This window comes from Doryrhamphus excisus, chromosome 10 (genome assembly GCF_030265055.1).
Source record: "Doryrhamphus excisus isolate RoL2022-K1 chromosome 10, RoL_Dexc_1.0, whole genome shotgun sequence".
NCBI lineage: Eukaryota > Metazoa > Chordata > Actinopteri > Syngnathiformes > Syngnathidae > Doryrhamphus > Doryrhamphus excisus.
Window position 1 is genome coordinate 11,877,010 of NC_080475.1, and position 15,210 is coordinate 11,892,219.

General features: G+C 39.5%; 1 protein-coding gene across 3 annotated transcripts in view; it reads left to right on the forward strand.

The window, feature by feature from the left end:
* Positions 1-15,210, forward strand: part of sema3b (sema domain, immunoglobulin domain (Ig), short basic domain, secreted, (semaphorin) 3B) — a 70,296-nt gene that overhangs the window by 24,944 nt on the left and 30,142 nt on the right. Inside the window, exon 1 of one of the 3 annotated variants that reach the window (XM_058085221.1) lies at positions 1,756-2,438. The exons of the other annotated variants lie outside the window; for them this stretch is intronic. The gene's annotated coding sequence lies outside the window, so the exon portion shown is untranslated. Of the gene's footprint in view, positions 1-1,755; positions 2,439-15,210 lie in introns of those variants that run through there. 3 annotated transcript variants of the gene reach the window in all.

The window sequence follows — 15,210 nt, forward strand, 5'->3', positions numbered from 1 at the left end:
AACACTAGTTAAAGGTCGCAACCCCCCCAACTGTCCCCCCATAATTTTTTTCTATATAGGGGGGTTTTGGACTGGTCCACAAAAAATAATGCTTCACTCCATTGTAGACTATGTGCCTGTGTGTGTTGATGGGGGACTCTGGATGGATGAGTGGGATGAACGTCGGGGCAGAGTTTGGACAATTACAAGAATTCCTCTCCGCATTCCTTCTGCCATGAGAATGACACACACCCGAACACACACGCACACACACAGCTGTCAGTGCGTTCACACTTTGCTCCAATCAACTCGCCTGTCACATGACCTGAGCTGACTATCACTCTCTATTATTTCACTGCGGGGGAGACGAGATTTGGCACTCACTATCCAGTAATCCACCCAGCGTGAGTGTGTGTATACTGTATATGTGTGTATGTGTGTAGAAATATCTATTTGACAGAGCTACACTGTGATTCTTATTAGCTAGCTTGTGCTTAGTTGGCGCTCTTGAAATGGAAAATGCGAGGAAAGCTGGAATCGGACCGCAAACCAGAGACACAAAGGTTTTATAAAACCTGTCAAATACAAGGATGAAGAGACTTGAACCAGTCATGATGTGCTATATATATCACTATATTGACACATCACCTTGTACCTCGTACCGAAGTACATTATTGAAAAAAAACAACAAAAAACCTTCAACTGTATTATGGAAAGCAGGAAGTGAACAAATAAAACAGTTACTGATTGTAAGAGTCAACTGTATTATGGAAAGCAGGAAGTGAACAAATGAAACAGTTACCGATTGTAAAAGTAAACTGTATTATGAAAGCAGGAAGTGAACAAATGAAACAGTTACTGATTGTAAAAGTAAACTGTATTATGGAAAGCAGGAAGTGAACAAATGTAACAGTTACTGATTGTAAAAGTAAACTGTATTATGGAAAGCAGGTAGTGAACAAATGAAACAGTTACTGATTGTAAAAGTAAACTGTATTATGGAAAGCAGGAGGTGAACAAATGTAACAGTTACTGATTGTAAAAGTAAACTGTATTATGGAAAGCAGGTAGTGAACAAATGAAACAGTTACTGATTGTAAAAGTAAACTGTATTATGGAAAGCAGGAGGTGAACAAATGTAACAGTTACTGATTGTAAAAGTAAACTGTATTATGGAAAGCAGGAAGTGAACAAATGTAACAGTTACTGATTGTAAAAACAAACTGTATTATGGAAAGCAGGAAGTGAACAAATGTAACAGTTACTGATTGTAAAAGTAAACTGTATTATGGAAAGCAGGTAGTGAACAAATGAAACAGTTACTGATTGTAAAAGTAAACTGTATTATGGAAAGCAGGAGGTGAACAAATGTAACAGTTACTGATTGTAAAAGTAAACTGTATTATGGAAAGCAGGAAGTGAACAAATGTAACAGTTACTGATTGTAAAAACAAACTGTATTATGGAAAGCAGGAAGTGAACAAATGTAACAGTTACTGATTGTAAAAGTAAACTGTATTATGGAAAGCAGGAAGTGAACAAATGAAACAGTTACTGATTGTAAAAGTAAACTGTATTATGGAAAGCAGGAAGTGAACAAATGTAACAGTTACTGATTGTAAAAGTACCAGATGTAGGGGTAGGATTTAATAAGCTTTGCTTCTTCCTACTCCTTTTGGACATGTGGAACTGTGAACTGATTATGTGATGCATTCAATTGTAATCTGATGGATGTTCAAATGAAATAAAACCATTACCATTATCATAAAGTTTACGAACAAAAGGCACATGTTCAAACTGAACGGAAAAAAAAATCTCAAAAGCAAACAAAGTACAATAGAAAGCAGGACGAAGCTAAGGGAGCAAAAAATAACAAAAGCTAACTCAGAGAACTTGCACAGTCCTGGGAAATGTTACACAAAAGATAGCAACAAGTGAATAGGTTGGAATGCTGAAAGCAGGTGTAAGGATATGCAACAATCTGGCGACAAGCGAGGCTTAAAAATCCCTGATGAGATGTGTTGCGTTCATTTATTCATTCATTCATTTTCTAACGCTTTTTCCTCACGAGGGTCGCGGGGGTGCTGGAGCCTATCCCAGCTGTCTTTGGGCGAGAGGCGGGGTACACCCTGGACTGGTGGCCAGCCAATCACAGGGCACATATACGTAGACAAACAACCATTCACACTCACATTCATACCTACGGACAATATATTTTGATTAAAATTTCCTGCTGACAAATATTAACGCCTCCGCTCTTTAAGTGCGCTAATATTTGTATTATATATTTATTTCTCTCCCAGAACGTGACGCATTTTGGGAATGAAGTGAGCAGAGAGCGCATAAGGGGATTTTGTCACCGATCCCATCTGTCATCTTCCTAAGTGGTCTCAAAATCCAGGCTCGCATGCTTGGATTATCGTTCCTTCTCAAGAGGATGATAAGTACACTTCAGCAAGGTGAAACACATTTACAGCTTGTGTAGCGTGTAACCCGCTTAAGACGCTACCGTTTATGTCTTGCGACTTGTCAACGTGAGACGACTTCTTATAACATATATAACTTATATATATAAAAAAGAGTGGGCGCTGGTTATAGCTGCCCTATATTTTTTGCACTTTTCACTTCATGTCGGTGGAATGTCCCAATACTTTTGTTCATAATGTGTTTAATTGCAAAAAAAAAAATTGATGTCGTCTCACACACACACACGGCGTTGGTAAATATCAAAGCACTTCCTAACGTGGGCGTGTCCTCGGCGAGTCAGACGCTACAATGCATTCAGACAATGTGACACTTGCGGTTGCGGATAACAACCGTTGACCTTCTGTCGGTCCACAAAGGCTTGCATTTATTTTTAGCATTCCGATCGGTCGCCGCGGGGACAGTCGTGGAGGCGTCCGCCACCTCTGCCATTTGCCGTCAATGAGGAGCGGTCATGGTGTTTACGGCAAATGTGATGACAAATGGAAATATTTGCACTTGTTTTCCATGTGTGTGCGTGTGTGCGTGTGTGTGTGTGTGTGCCCTGTCGTGCAGATTCATATTCCAATTCATATTTGACTCTACTTTATGTTACAGTATTAACTTTGCACCCCGCAATCAAAGACCCAATTAACATGAAACACTCCCAGTGTATCATGTCCCACTGGTGTTTACGTGCAGGCTGTTAAGTATGCACTCATTAAGTGTGGTAATTAATTAGTGTGAATGAGGGGATTCATGCATTACTGTCATCTCTTTGTGTGCATGATGTTATGTAACGTCGTTAAAATCGTCAATTAAAGAAATCACCGGGATGTTAAATTGGCTTCTTTTCTGATCAGCCTCAACGATTAGCATTTCATTAGGATGAACCCCGTCTAGGCACTAACGATACTCGCTAATTAGATGCCGCCTGTATACCTCCTTGATAAACCAATGGTATTACACTCTATTACACTATAACAGTCTATGAAGAGTCAGCTATTAATGTTGTGTAATAGTTATATAAAGACAACAGGGTGCCAAACACCCATACTTGTCATTATTGTATAGATTGGGATTTATGGTGTACCAGTTACCACACCACAATTCTACTTTGAGTTATTGTGCAGAGACCAAAAGGATAAACATTGCATTTATTATTATTGTTCATTCATTCATTTTCTACCGCTTTTTCCTCACGAGGGTCGCCGGTGGTGCTGGAGCCTATCCCAGCTGTCTTCGGGCGAGAGGCGGGGTACACCCTGGACTGGTGGCCAGCCAATCACAGGGCACATATAGACAAACAACCATTCACACTCACATTCATACCTATGGACAATTTGGAGTCACCAATTAACCTAGCATGTTTATGGAATGTGGAGAATGTTTATGTACCCGGAGAAAACCCACGCATGCACGGGGAGAACATGCAAACTACACACAGAGATAGCCGAGGGTGGAATTGAACCCTGGTCTCCTAGCTGCGAGGTCTGTGCGCTAACCACTAGCCCGCCGTGCTGACTTATTAAAACTAAATTTAAATGATACAAAATGTTTATACAAAAGGTTGGTGATGAGAACTGCTGATATTGCAAAAAAGTGTTATGAACGAAGTGTTATGAATACAATATTATGCTGTAGGGAAAAAAATAATCATAATACAAAAATAGTCATAATATGAAATGTCTAACCAAAACACATTTACAAACTAATCTTCTTTCTCTTTGGGCTCTTCCCTTCAGGGGTCGCCAAAGCAATCAATCTGACATTATCTCTAACATGTAATGTCCCTCTGATGTACTACTTCCTGATCCTATCCATCCTGGTCACTCCCAATGAGAACCTCAGCATCCTAATCTCTGCTACCTCCAGTTCTGCTTCCTGTCTTTTCCTCAGTGGCACTGTCAAGACCAAACAACATGGCTGGTCTCACCACAGTTTTGTATACCTTTCCTTTCATTTTAGCTAAAACTCTTCTATCACACATCACGCCATGGTTTTAGAAATAAGGGATTTATATGTTCTCTGTATTTGACATTATAGGTTACAGTAGTGAAGTGAGTGAAATATAGTAAAACCACAGAGCAATAAAGAGTATGGAGTGATTTTTGATCCGGAACAAATTTTGTTTTATCCAGTATGGAAGTAACCGCACGATGGAAGAGTGGTTAGCATATTGGCCACGCAGTCAAGAGATCGGGAAGACCTAGGAGTTTGCATGTTCTCCCTGTGCATATGTGAGTTTTTTCCGGGTACTAACGGTTCCCTCCCACAATCCTACATGTTAACTAAAAATCACTCTAACCAGGGCGGATGCTAACTGAGATTCCACTTTATATTCTTGTTATAAAGTAATGTTACAAAAATCTAAATGAAATCAAACCATTCAGGTCAGGTTTACTTTGAAAATGTCAAATAAGCATTTGTAGCTAGTCCAAACCCCAAACGTGAGCAAGTCGCCTTTCAGTACACAACAAATTCCTGACCCCCCCGGTTCGATTTTCTCCTCAAAACCATGTCATGTAACCGTTTATTTACAATGGCAAAGAAAATGCATCAATTTTACGAAGTCTTCTCACAAATGGCAGGACATGCAGTTTGTGGCTACAGGCTTCTGCTGACTCCATGTCGGCTTTGCTCCAACTTTACTTACTTACTAAATTCAAATAAAATAAACATATATTCCACACATGACATTTTGTGGTCACAGCTCGGCAAACTACCGTCACCATTCCTTCAATATACATTGCCAAAAAGACGTTCTAGACTTATTGAAGTTTGCATGCAATATATGTCATCTATGCATGAATTTACTCCACTTTTTACTCCAGAGTAGCTCAACATCAACGGTACATTTTATGGTGACTTATTAAGGAGATAAGCAGCGTCAGAAAAGGAAGTGGCGAAACATTTGAAGATACCCGAGAAGAATGAACAATGACACGCATAGCAAACACCATTACCGTTGCTAATCATCAACACACGCATGAGATGACTCACACTTTTCAATATTCTTTCACTTTAACTGCCATTTTTTAGAAATTAGATTCTCACTTTGCCCGTAATTGCAGTGTACTAAACAACATGGATTAATATGGTTGGAGTACTATGAGGTAAAGTCTGTGTTAAAATATTACAAAGCTAAAAATGAAAATTGTAATATGAGGAAAGTCAAAATGCGACAAAAAGTAAAAAAAAGTCGTAATATAATAAGTGGTACTATTATTTAAATGGTTTCAGTACTACAAGTCCTAATGTTTAGAGAAAAAAAAATGTTGTAAAAATAGTTATATTGTTGCATGAATCAAGTGGTAATATTATGACAATAAAGTCATAATGATACAAAAATAACATCCTTGAGACTATTCCTTATTTTTTATGAGCCCTGTGAAGTTGGTTATTCATGCAAACATGGCAAACAGGAAAATCAGTCAGCCATGTTGACTGTATTTTTTCCTCAAAAGCACTGCATTCAGTACTACAAACAAACAAAAAAAAACAGTCAGTGACTGATGCACGATCGTGCCCCCGAGTTGAAAAAAATGCACCGTGTACGTTATGAAACAGGTTTAAGATTGCAAGGTGCATACTGCAATGTATTGAGAGAGGTGTAATAATATTTTATTTTATCACCTTTATGTCAGCCATAGATACAGAATGCTTGATGCGGCTTTGGTGCTACTGTGCAAGTGTACCTAATCTTGTGGCCAGTCAAAGTTAACAAAAATCGTATATTGTTGGTAGCATGCCTGTTTTATGATGACTTCATGGAATAAGACAAAAACATATTTCTAAAGGGAAATTTCTACAGGGAAAAAATGCAGTCAGGCTAACCCAATTTAGGCTAACAATAACAAGCAAGCAACCAGGGCACTTCCGCCCTAGAGGAAGCCCAGAGATACGTCAAAATTTTAAGACCAATTAAAATAATTACATCTCCACATAGCCATCCGCCGTTTGACGCCCATGAACAACCTGAATCTTCATTGTCTTATTGAAGGAAAAAGCATTCCAGATTGTGATGGTGATGTGGAAAATATCTCAGGTGGATATCTCCTTGTCATTCCAGTAACATCGGAAGCCATCAGGACTGTCAAGATCAGACAATAAAACTAAAATAAATGAATAAAATAAATCACCTATTTCAAAAAGCATTTTACCACTGTGGTACGACAGTGCCAACAAAGTGAAAGGTGCAATGATGGAAGTCGTAGTGCCTCTTCCTGCTGGAAACGGTTATAGCGCACATGTTGGCAGAAGCAAAGCCTCCTGTTTGCATTGAAAGCCACTACAGACAGTATGGATAATAAAGAACAGTTCTGGCTCCTCTTCCAACGGGTTTGAAGATGAAGTCGTAACATTATAGCCCCGATGAATCTTCTTTGAGAACATGTGAGAATGCTTTGTGAATTCCGGTCTAATTCTTCCACTGTCAACTTTGTGCTCTCTGCGGGGTCACTGTACCCCCGTCCTCATTCTCATCGTCTTGACTTGATTATTTGCCATGTGGAGGCCAAAATCCTATTCATGTTCAGTGTGTTTGTTGTTTGGAATACTGCTAATGTTGCATTGTTTATTGGAGGCTTTTATGTTGCATATATTATCATTTATCATTTTTACGTCCTGTTACATTGCAACATGTGCAAAAATGTCTTGGACATCTTTAAGATGCATTTTTTAAATGTTTTTTGTAAAGACTTAAAACAATATATGTTAAGCCAGGGGTCTCAAACTCAATTTACCTGGGGGCCACCGGAGCGCGGTTCTGGGTGAAGCCGGGCCGCATCAGGTTTTCAAAAAAAACTTTTGCTTCTGCTATACCCTACACTTTTTCAGTACTTTGGTTCCGGTTTTCCACACCAAAATATCTGATAAAACGTTCCACTGTTCTCAAATATCTTAATTTTTATTTTTCTATACACAAAATAAGATAAAAAAAAATAAACAAATTAAGAATAAAGACAATAAATCAATCAATCAGTAATAAATAAGTAAAATAATAATAAAACAGCAAATAAGAAACCACATACAGTTGATAGAGAAATTATTTTTTTCAGATTCAAATGTACAGTATTAACAGTTATTTAACCTTTAACATGAACATTAATGAAACTTAATAATTTTACCTAATTAGCAAGTTAGCATCGTAACTTTAACAACATGTTTGATGAGATGCTTTATCTTGACGTCTATTTTCCGTTTTATTCCAAAATCATTTCCTGCATTTATTTGTACGCAGCGTCATAAGCCTTTAGCTTCATTGCTAATCCAAAGCAAAACAGGGCGGGGTAACAAGGTAGGGTAACAGTATGGGCGGGGCAAAATCATGTTAATTGTGTCCGGTGCGCATTAAACTTTGGTATCAAGGTGGGGGACCTCAAACTAGCGTCTCGCGGGCTGCATTTGGCCCGCGGGCCGCAAGTTTGAGACCCCCTGTGTTAAGCCTTCCTTCACACTACAACATTGGTTCAAGCCAGAACAGTCTTTAATGTTCAGTACCGCCAGTAAATCTATTTACCAGTCTGTCTCTCCTTGTGCTGCTTAGCCCCCCCACCACTGAACTCCCCCCCCCCCCCCCCCTCCCCCTCCTCTTGACACGTGGCCTTCGGGAGGAGGGAATGAGGTTTGAAGAAGGGAGCCAAAACGGAGGGAAATGACAGTTTGTTTGGCCAGGACACTCTAATACTCACAGCGTTCTAATCCTGTTCCACTTGGCCGGCTACCTGCAACCTCAAGGCGGATGGATGGAGGAAGCCAGGGAATAAGAGGGGCTGTGGTGGAGAAAATTATTTCATTATGATAATATGTGGGCTAAAGTGCCGCTTTGACCCAATTCACCGTTGTAAATCAAACAAACTACCAGGTCCATCGCTACGTTTCCATCAGTTGTGGTCTAGGAATAGGAGACACAGAACCATGCACGCTACCGACAAGAAATCAATGTTCTTTTCATTAATCTTACATTCGGTGCAATTCATTTCTGCCCTGCTGGATTGCTGCCTAAACAGAAACAGTGCATAGAGAACATGTTTGGTGCTAAAACTAGAGATGTTCCAATCAGGGTTTTATGCTGCCGATACCGATTCCAATATTCTATGAGTGAAATCGGCCGGTACTGATACCAATACTTATCACATACTACAGTATTAATTGGCCCTGTACCCTAGAAACCACCCATGAATGATACGGGAAAAGGCCGAAATGATACTGTGTCAAAGCCCAGGGCAGTGATACTGATAAAATATAGAGTTTAACTATGTCAGTATCAGCCCCCGTAGCTGTCCACTCAGAGCGCGCTGCTCTGGTATCGTGCTCGTGAAACAACCAATCAGAGAACAGCACACGAGTGCTTAGTGCCTAGTGCTTCTCCAGTCACAAAAAAACTTGATTAATGGAACTTTAATTGTCAGACATTGATAAGACTGTGCCCTGTGATTGGCTGGCGACCAGTCCAGGGTGTGCCCCGCCTTACGCCCGAGGACAGCTGGGATAGGCTCCAGCACCCCCCGCGACCCTCGTGAGGAAAAAGCGGTAGAAAATGAATGAATGAATGATAAGACTGTTGATAAAATATTATTGTTGAAATATTTTTTGCAATTATTGTGTTTACACTGTTTAGATATAATACATGTAATAAACTGAACATTTTCTGGAAACAAAATGGTCTTTTGATTAAATAGTACGTGATAATAAGCTCATGATTAAATAGTATGTGATAATAAGATCATCACATGGTTTGTCTGGTATCAGGCCCAGTATCATGCCCCCCAAGTGTCAGTACCAGCCCGAGACCGAAGGTCTATAATGATCACATACATGCAGTGTAAATGTTTAAATGGACTACTGACTATATTAGGGGCCTGTGAGAGCTACTTTTAAAAAAAGAAAATGACCAAGAGCTACACATTTTTGTCATTCAGAGCACAATGCAGACCCGCATACAACAAAGGTTCCTCCTGCACTAAAAGCGCTACATAGTGTCTGCTTGCTCCAAAATACTTACTGAGGCGGTACTTATTTTTGATTGAATGTCTTCTATTACAGATATCATAATTTATATCCCTGGTGTGAGTGTGCTTATTTGTGTTTTTTTGTTTTTTTGACAGTCCCACACTGCACTCCCCCATAGGTGTTTAGTTCCCCTCTCCTCCTGTTGTTCCCTTTCCTCTCCATCCTCCATTATTAGTCTTATTGTATAGTATGTTGTATATGGAGGCGGCACGGCGGTCGAGTGGTTAGCAGCTAGGAGACCAGGGTTCAATTCCACGCTTCACCCTCGGCCATTTCTGTGCATGCGTGGGTTTTCTCCGGGTACTCCGGTTTCCTCCCACATTCCAAAAACATGCTAGGTTAATTAGCGACTCCAAATTGTCCATAGGTATGAATGTGAGTGTGAATGGTTGTTTGGCTATATGTGCCCTGTGATTGGCTGGCCACCAGTACTAAGCTCCAGCGGCAGAAAATTAATGAATGAATGAATATTCATGGACATTTCCATTCCAAAAGTGGAATAAGTGGACTAATATTCAAAGCTACTACAAGGTACAAAGTATCAACATTTTTAAAGAGACAGAAATGTGGACCTTTTTTCATCAGAAACTTCCTGATATTGTGTGGTAATGTCATAACTTGTATGATATGAGCTCATGTCTGAGAGAGCGCAATATAGTCTTCCAGCCTCGGTAATCCCTTGACGTCTGATCAGACTGCACTTGCTTAGATTCCAGCTTTTATTGTGTATGAGTGTGTGTGTGTGTGTGTATGTGTGTGTGTGTTCACTGCGATTTGGAAGCTACTGTATGCTAATCACAGATGTTGCCTCTGTGATAACAAGGCGTGTTGCCACGTTTCCGTGGCAACCTCAAAAGGCCCCGTTTCATTGTGTATTCAGTTCCTTTTGCCCTGCATTGTCTGGAATACTTTTGTCCCTGGAAGCTGAAATGTTATTGTTTTGCAGGGAGCTTTTGAATGCAGCACTAACATTTTTGCGGGATATGAATGAATGTACAGTATGCACTGCAAGACAAACTGATTAGTCTAGAGACTCGATCGAATGAAAAAATACATTAGTGTCGTGGTTCGCTCTTTTTCCAGTTTTCCTACAGGCTTTTTATTCATTTTATAAAAGGTAATTTACTAGCTTTAATACTCCAGAGATACTATGTTAGTGCATGTGTGTGTATAAAATCAACCTCACATGTATGGCAAGGTTTGAAAGCTCTCCGTCCGCCCACTTGTGCGATCTGCTGAAGTATTTTGATGTCAGATAGTGTGTCTGACGGACATCTGAAAGAGTAATGTTTATATGTGTGTGGCAAAACGCAAGTGCGCTGTTGCCATTTTTGCAATGCTCCACTTAATGGTAATGGTTTTATTTCATTTGAACATGCATCAGATTACAATTGAATGCATCACATAATCAGTTCACAGTTCCACATGTCCAAAAGGAGTAGGAAGAAGCAAAGCTTATTAAATCCGACCCCTCCATCTGGTACTTTTACAATCAGTAACTGTTTCATTTGTTCACTTCCTGCTTTCAATAATACAGTTTTTTTTTTTTTTTATAATGTACCTTGTACCGAAGTACAGTAAACCTCGGATATATCGGATTCAATTGTTTCCACTGGTTTTGTCCGATATAAGCGAAATCCGTTATATGCGTATACCGGAAAATGTCCGTTTTACACATATATCGGATTTATATCCGGTATATGCGTAAATCGGATTTTATCCGTTATAAAAAGGCACTTCCTTGACTATGTTTCCAATGTACCTGGACGCGCAGGCAACGCTGCAAACACTGCAAATGACGTCGTATAGCGGCCTGTCACGATTCGGCGAATCGGAGCGCCACGATGCGGCCATCCGATATATGCGAGGGAAATTTAATGGAAATGCATTGGAACGGGACTGGAGATTTTGTCCGAAATAGGCGAAATCCGTTATAAAAAATCCGATATATGCAATTAATTTTTATTGGAAATGCATTACAGAAAAATCGGTTCTTTTTTATCTGTCCGTTGTGAGCGAATTTCCGATATATCCGAGTCCGATATAGTCGAGGTTTACTGTACGAGGTGATATGAGCATCCAATGACATAATGTGTACCATAGTAAGTGTCAATATAGTGATATATATAGCACATCATGACTGGTCAGATGACTCTTCATCCTTGTATTTAGCAAACATCAACTGCTTGTATTGTTTCTTGAATTGGCTCATCGTTGTGCATTGTTTGACTTCCTTACTCAATCCATTCCATAGTTTGATTCCACATTTCCTAATAGAGTTTTACTTTAACGCACTCATGACTATTTTTGCACTCAATGTTTGCAGTATTTTTTTTCAACTCTTGCATTTCTACCTGATTTTCACTATGTGGAGACGAGCAATGACCAAAGTGAGACCAATAATATCTTGCAAAATGTTATGTATATATGTGACTAGACAGGCATTTATTTAAAAACTATTTTTTCATAATTTTATGTTATTTATGTTATGCTTTGTCACTGTGAAAGTCAAATATACAATCTCTATAAAGCAACCTGTACTTAGCTCCTCTTCTCCCTGTGTTTATACAACATGATGGACAGGGACCGATGCATGTGTGGGCATTTTTAAGATGGTAAATGTCGGCGTTAAAGGTAGTGTTTTAAAGTCCTCTTCCTTTCAACTAGAGAGGTGTTTTCCCCGTTTTTTTTTTTTTTTTGTCTCCAAGACATCCTTACTGTGTGATCTCTTTTCTTGTATCAACAGGAGTAGTTTAGGAATAGTTTAGGTCTGATTAAAGCAAAGAGCGAATTACAGGGTGCCCGGTGCATCGCTCCCGAGATGTGCTGGCTTGTCGAGTTGTGTTACTGAAGCAACCCGGCAAAGTGAGTTTATTTGCTTTCACTTTTCAGTTTGTTTTGCCAACATGCGGAGAGACACCTTCATAAGCCAGTGTTCAGCCAACTAGATTTAACAGTGGTGGGAACTAGTGCAGAAATGTGCATTCCTCTGCCAAAGACTGCTTTGTACGTGTGTGCCTGCGTGCGTGTGCATGAAAGAAGCAAAGCCGTGGTCATGCAAGGTGTTCTAATCCACTGACTGAGCTCCACGAGCTGCTCTGTGGAACATACTGCAAGTTTTCACAATAGTTTTCATATTGTTTGGTTTGCTATACTTAGGAAGAGATACATGAATGAATGGACAAACAGGTATATGATACCACTATGATACCACTTTCTCCCAAGTCAGCTGCGATAATGATAATGTCAATGCATGCGTGAATGGACAGACTGATGTTTACATGATATACTGTACGTATGTGAATGGATAGACAGATGTTTATACATTATGTGTATCTGTCTGGTTTGCAGGAGGTCATTATAGCCAGATAGGGTGTGATGCATGCCTGGGAAGGCGTTAGTCCCATCACTGATCCCCCTGGCACCATTGTCGACTACGCCTTGTACCCTTAGACCCTCCCCTTTAAACCCTCCTTGCCCTCCATCCTTTCAGTTATGTGCGATCACATCAAAGTCCAGCAGGGAGGATTACAGGTAAAGTCTGTGTTAAAATATTACAATGCTAAAAATGAAAAATTAAATTGTAATGCGGAAAGTCAAAATGCGACAAGAAAAAAGTCGTAATATAATAAAAATAGTCACTACAAGTCCTAATGTTTAGAAAAAAAAGGGTAAAAATAGTTCTATAGCTGCATGAATCAAGTGGTAATATTATGACAATAAAGTCATAATTTTACAAAAATAAATAATTATTTTTGTTGGTGATTCATGCAAACATGGCAAACAGGAAAATCAGTTGGCCTTGTTGACTGTATTTTTTCTCAAAAGCACTGTATTCAGTACTACAGACAAAAAAAGAAAAACACTCAGTGACTGATGCACGATCGTGCCCGCTGACTAATAATATTTTATAAATAATATTATAATATTTTAGCCCCTTTATGTCAGCCATAGATACAGAATGCTTGATGCAGCTGTTGTGCTACTGTGCAAGTGCGACTTCATGGAATAAGACAAAAACATATTTCAAAAGGACAAAATGCGGTCAGGCTAACAAGCAAGCCAATGTTGGCACCATTGTAGACTCCGCCTTGTACCCTTAGACCCCCCCACCCCCTTTAAACCCTCCTTGCACTCCAGACCGCATCCCCTTGTCACCCTCCATCCTTTCAGTTGGGTGCGATCACATCAAAGTCCAGCAGAGAGGATTACAAGTCTGTGTTAAAATATTACAATACTAAAAATGAAAAATGAAATTGTAATGAAGAAAGTCAAAATGCAACAAGAAAGAAGTCATAATATAATAAAAATAAAGTCACTACAAGTCCTAATATTTAGAGAAAAAAAAGTGTTGTAAAAATAGTTATATAGTAGCATGAATCAAGTGGTAATATTATGACAATAAAGTCATAATGTTACAAAAATAACTAAATAATTATTTTTGTTGGTGATTCATGCAAACATGGCAAACAGGAAAATCAGTCGGCCTTGTTGACTGTATTTTTTCTCAAAAGCACTGCATTCAGTACTACAGACAAAAAAAGAAAAACACTCAGTGACTGATGCACGATCGTGCCCGCTGATTTATAATATTTTATAAATATTATATTATTTTATTGGGATAGGCTCCAGCACCCCCCGCAACCCTCGTGAGGAAAAAGCGGAAGAAAATGAATGAATGAATGAATATTACTTTATTTTTTTGTAATAATATTTTTAGCCCCTTTATGTCAGCCATAGATACAGAATGCTTGATGCGGCTGTTGTGCTACTGTGCAAGTGTACCTAATGTTGTGGCCAGTCAGTTAACAAAATTCTTATATTGTAGGTAGCATGCCTGTTTTATGATGACTTCATGGAATAAGACAAAAACATATTTCAAAAGGACAAAATACGGTCAGGCTACCCCAATTGAGGGTAACAATAATAAGCAAGCCAATGTTGGCACCATTGTCGCCTTGTACCCTTAGACCCCCCCCTTAAACCCTCCTTGCACTCCAGACCGCATCCCTTGTCACCCTCCATCCTTTCAGTTGGGTGCGATCACATCAAAGTCCAGCAGAGAGGATTACAGCTTCGGGTGCCCCCCCAAAGGCTTTCCAAGAAAGACCCCCCCCACTGTAACACACTCGCTTCTTCTTTGGCCTTTTTGCTGCCATTCTCATCCGGGGCCCCCAATAATCCCAGTGGTGTCACAGGGGTCAGGGGACCGTGTCATAGACTACCTGCCAGGACACATCACAGAAATCTGTGGAGAGCTGGCATGCTCTGTTTCGAGACAAAGACCCAACTAGAGGACGAGGTCATGACCCCTCCCTGACACAACAGTGGTTACTGCTTGATCCTGCCCTGATGGCAATTTGGGAGGATTTGGTGCAAAAAACCTAGTTGACGTGTTGTTGGGCTGCTACAAGAAGAAAATGGAGTCAAAATGAATATTGGCTTCATTCAGTGTAGTACGACATCCCATCATAGTCTTCATGCTTGATTCTTAATAACATCAATGGCTGCCTAATACAGCAAAGGCTGCATACCTTAACACTCTATATTTGTTATCCACCTCCTGCATTGCAAGCTTAAGAGTCAATGTCAGTGGCCAGCTGTACCGTAGCTGCTGAGGCAATAATAATAATAATAATAATAATAATAATAATAATAATAATAATAATAATAATAATAATAATAATAATAATAATAATAATAATCCCCATAATAAGTTTGCATACTCTATGGCAGAGGTAGGGAACCTATGGC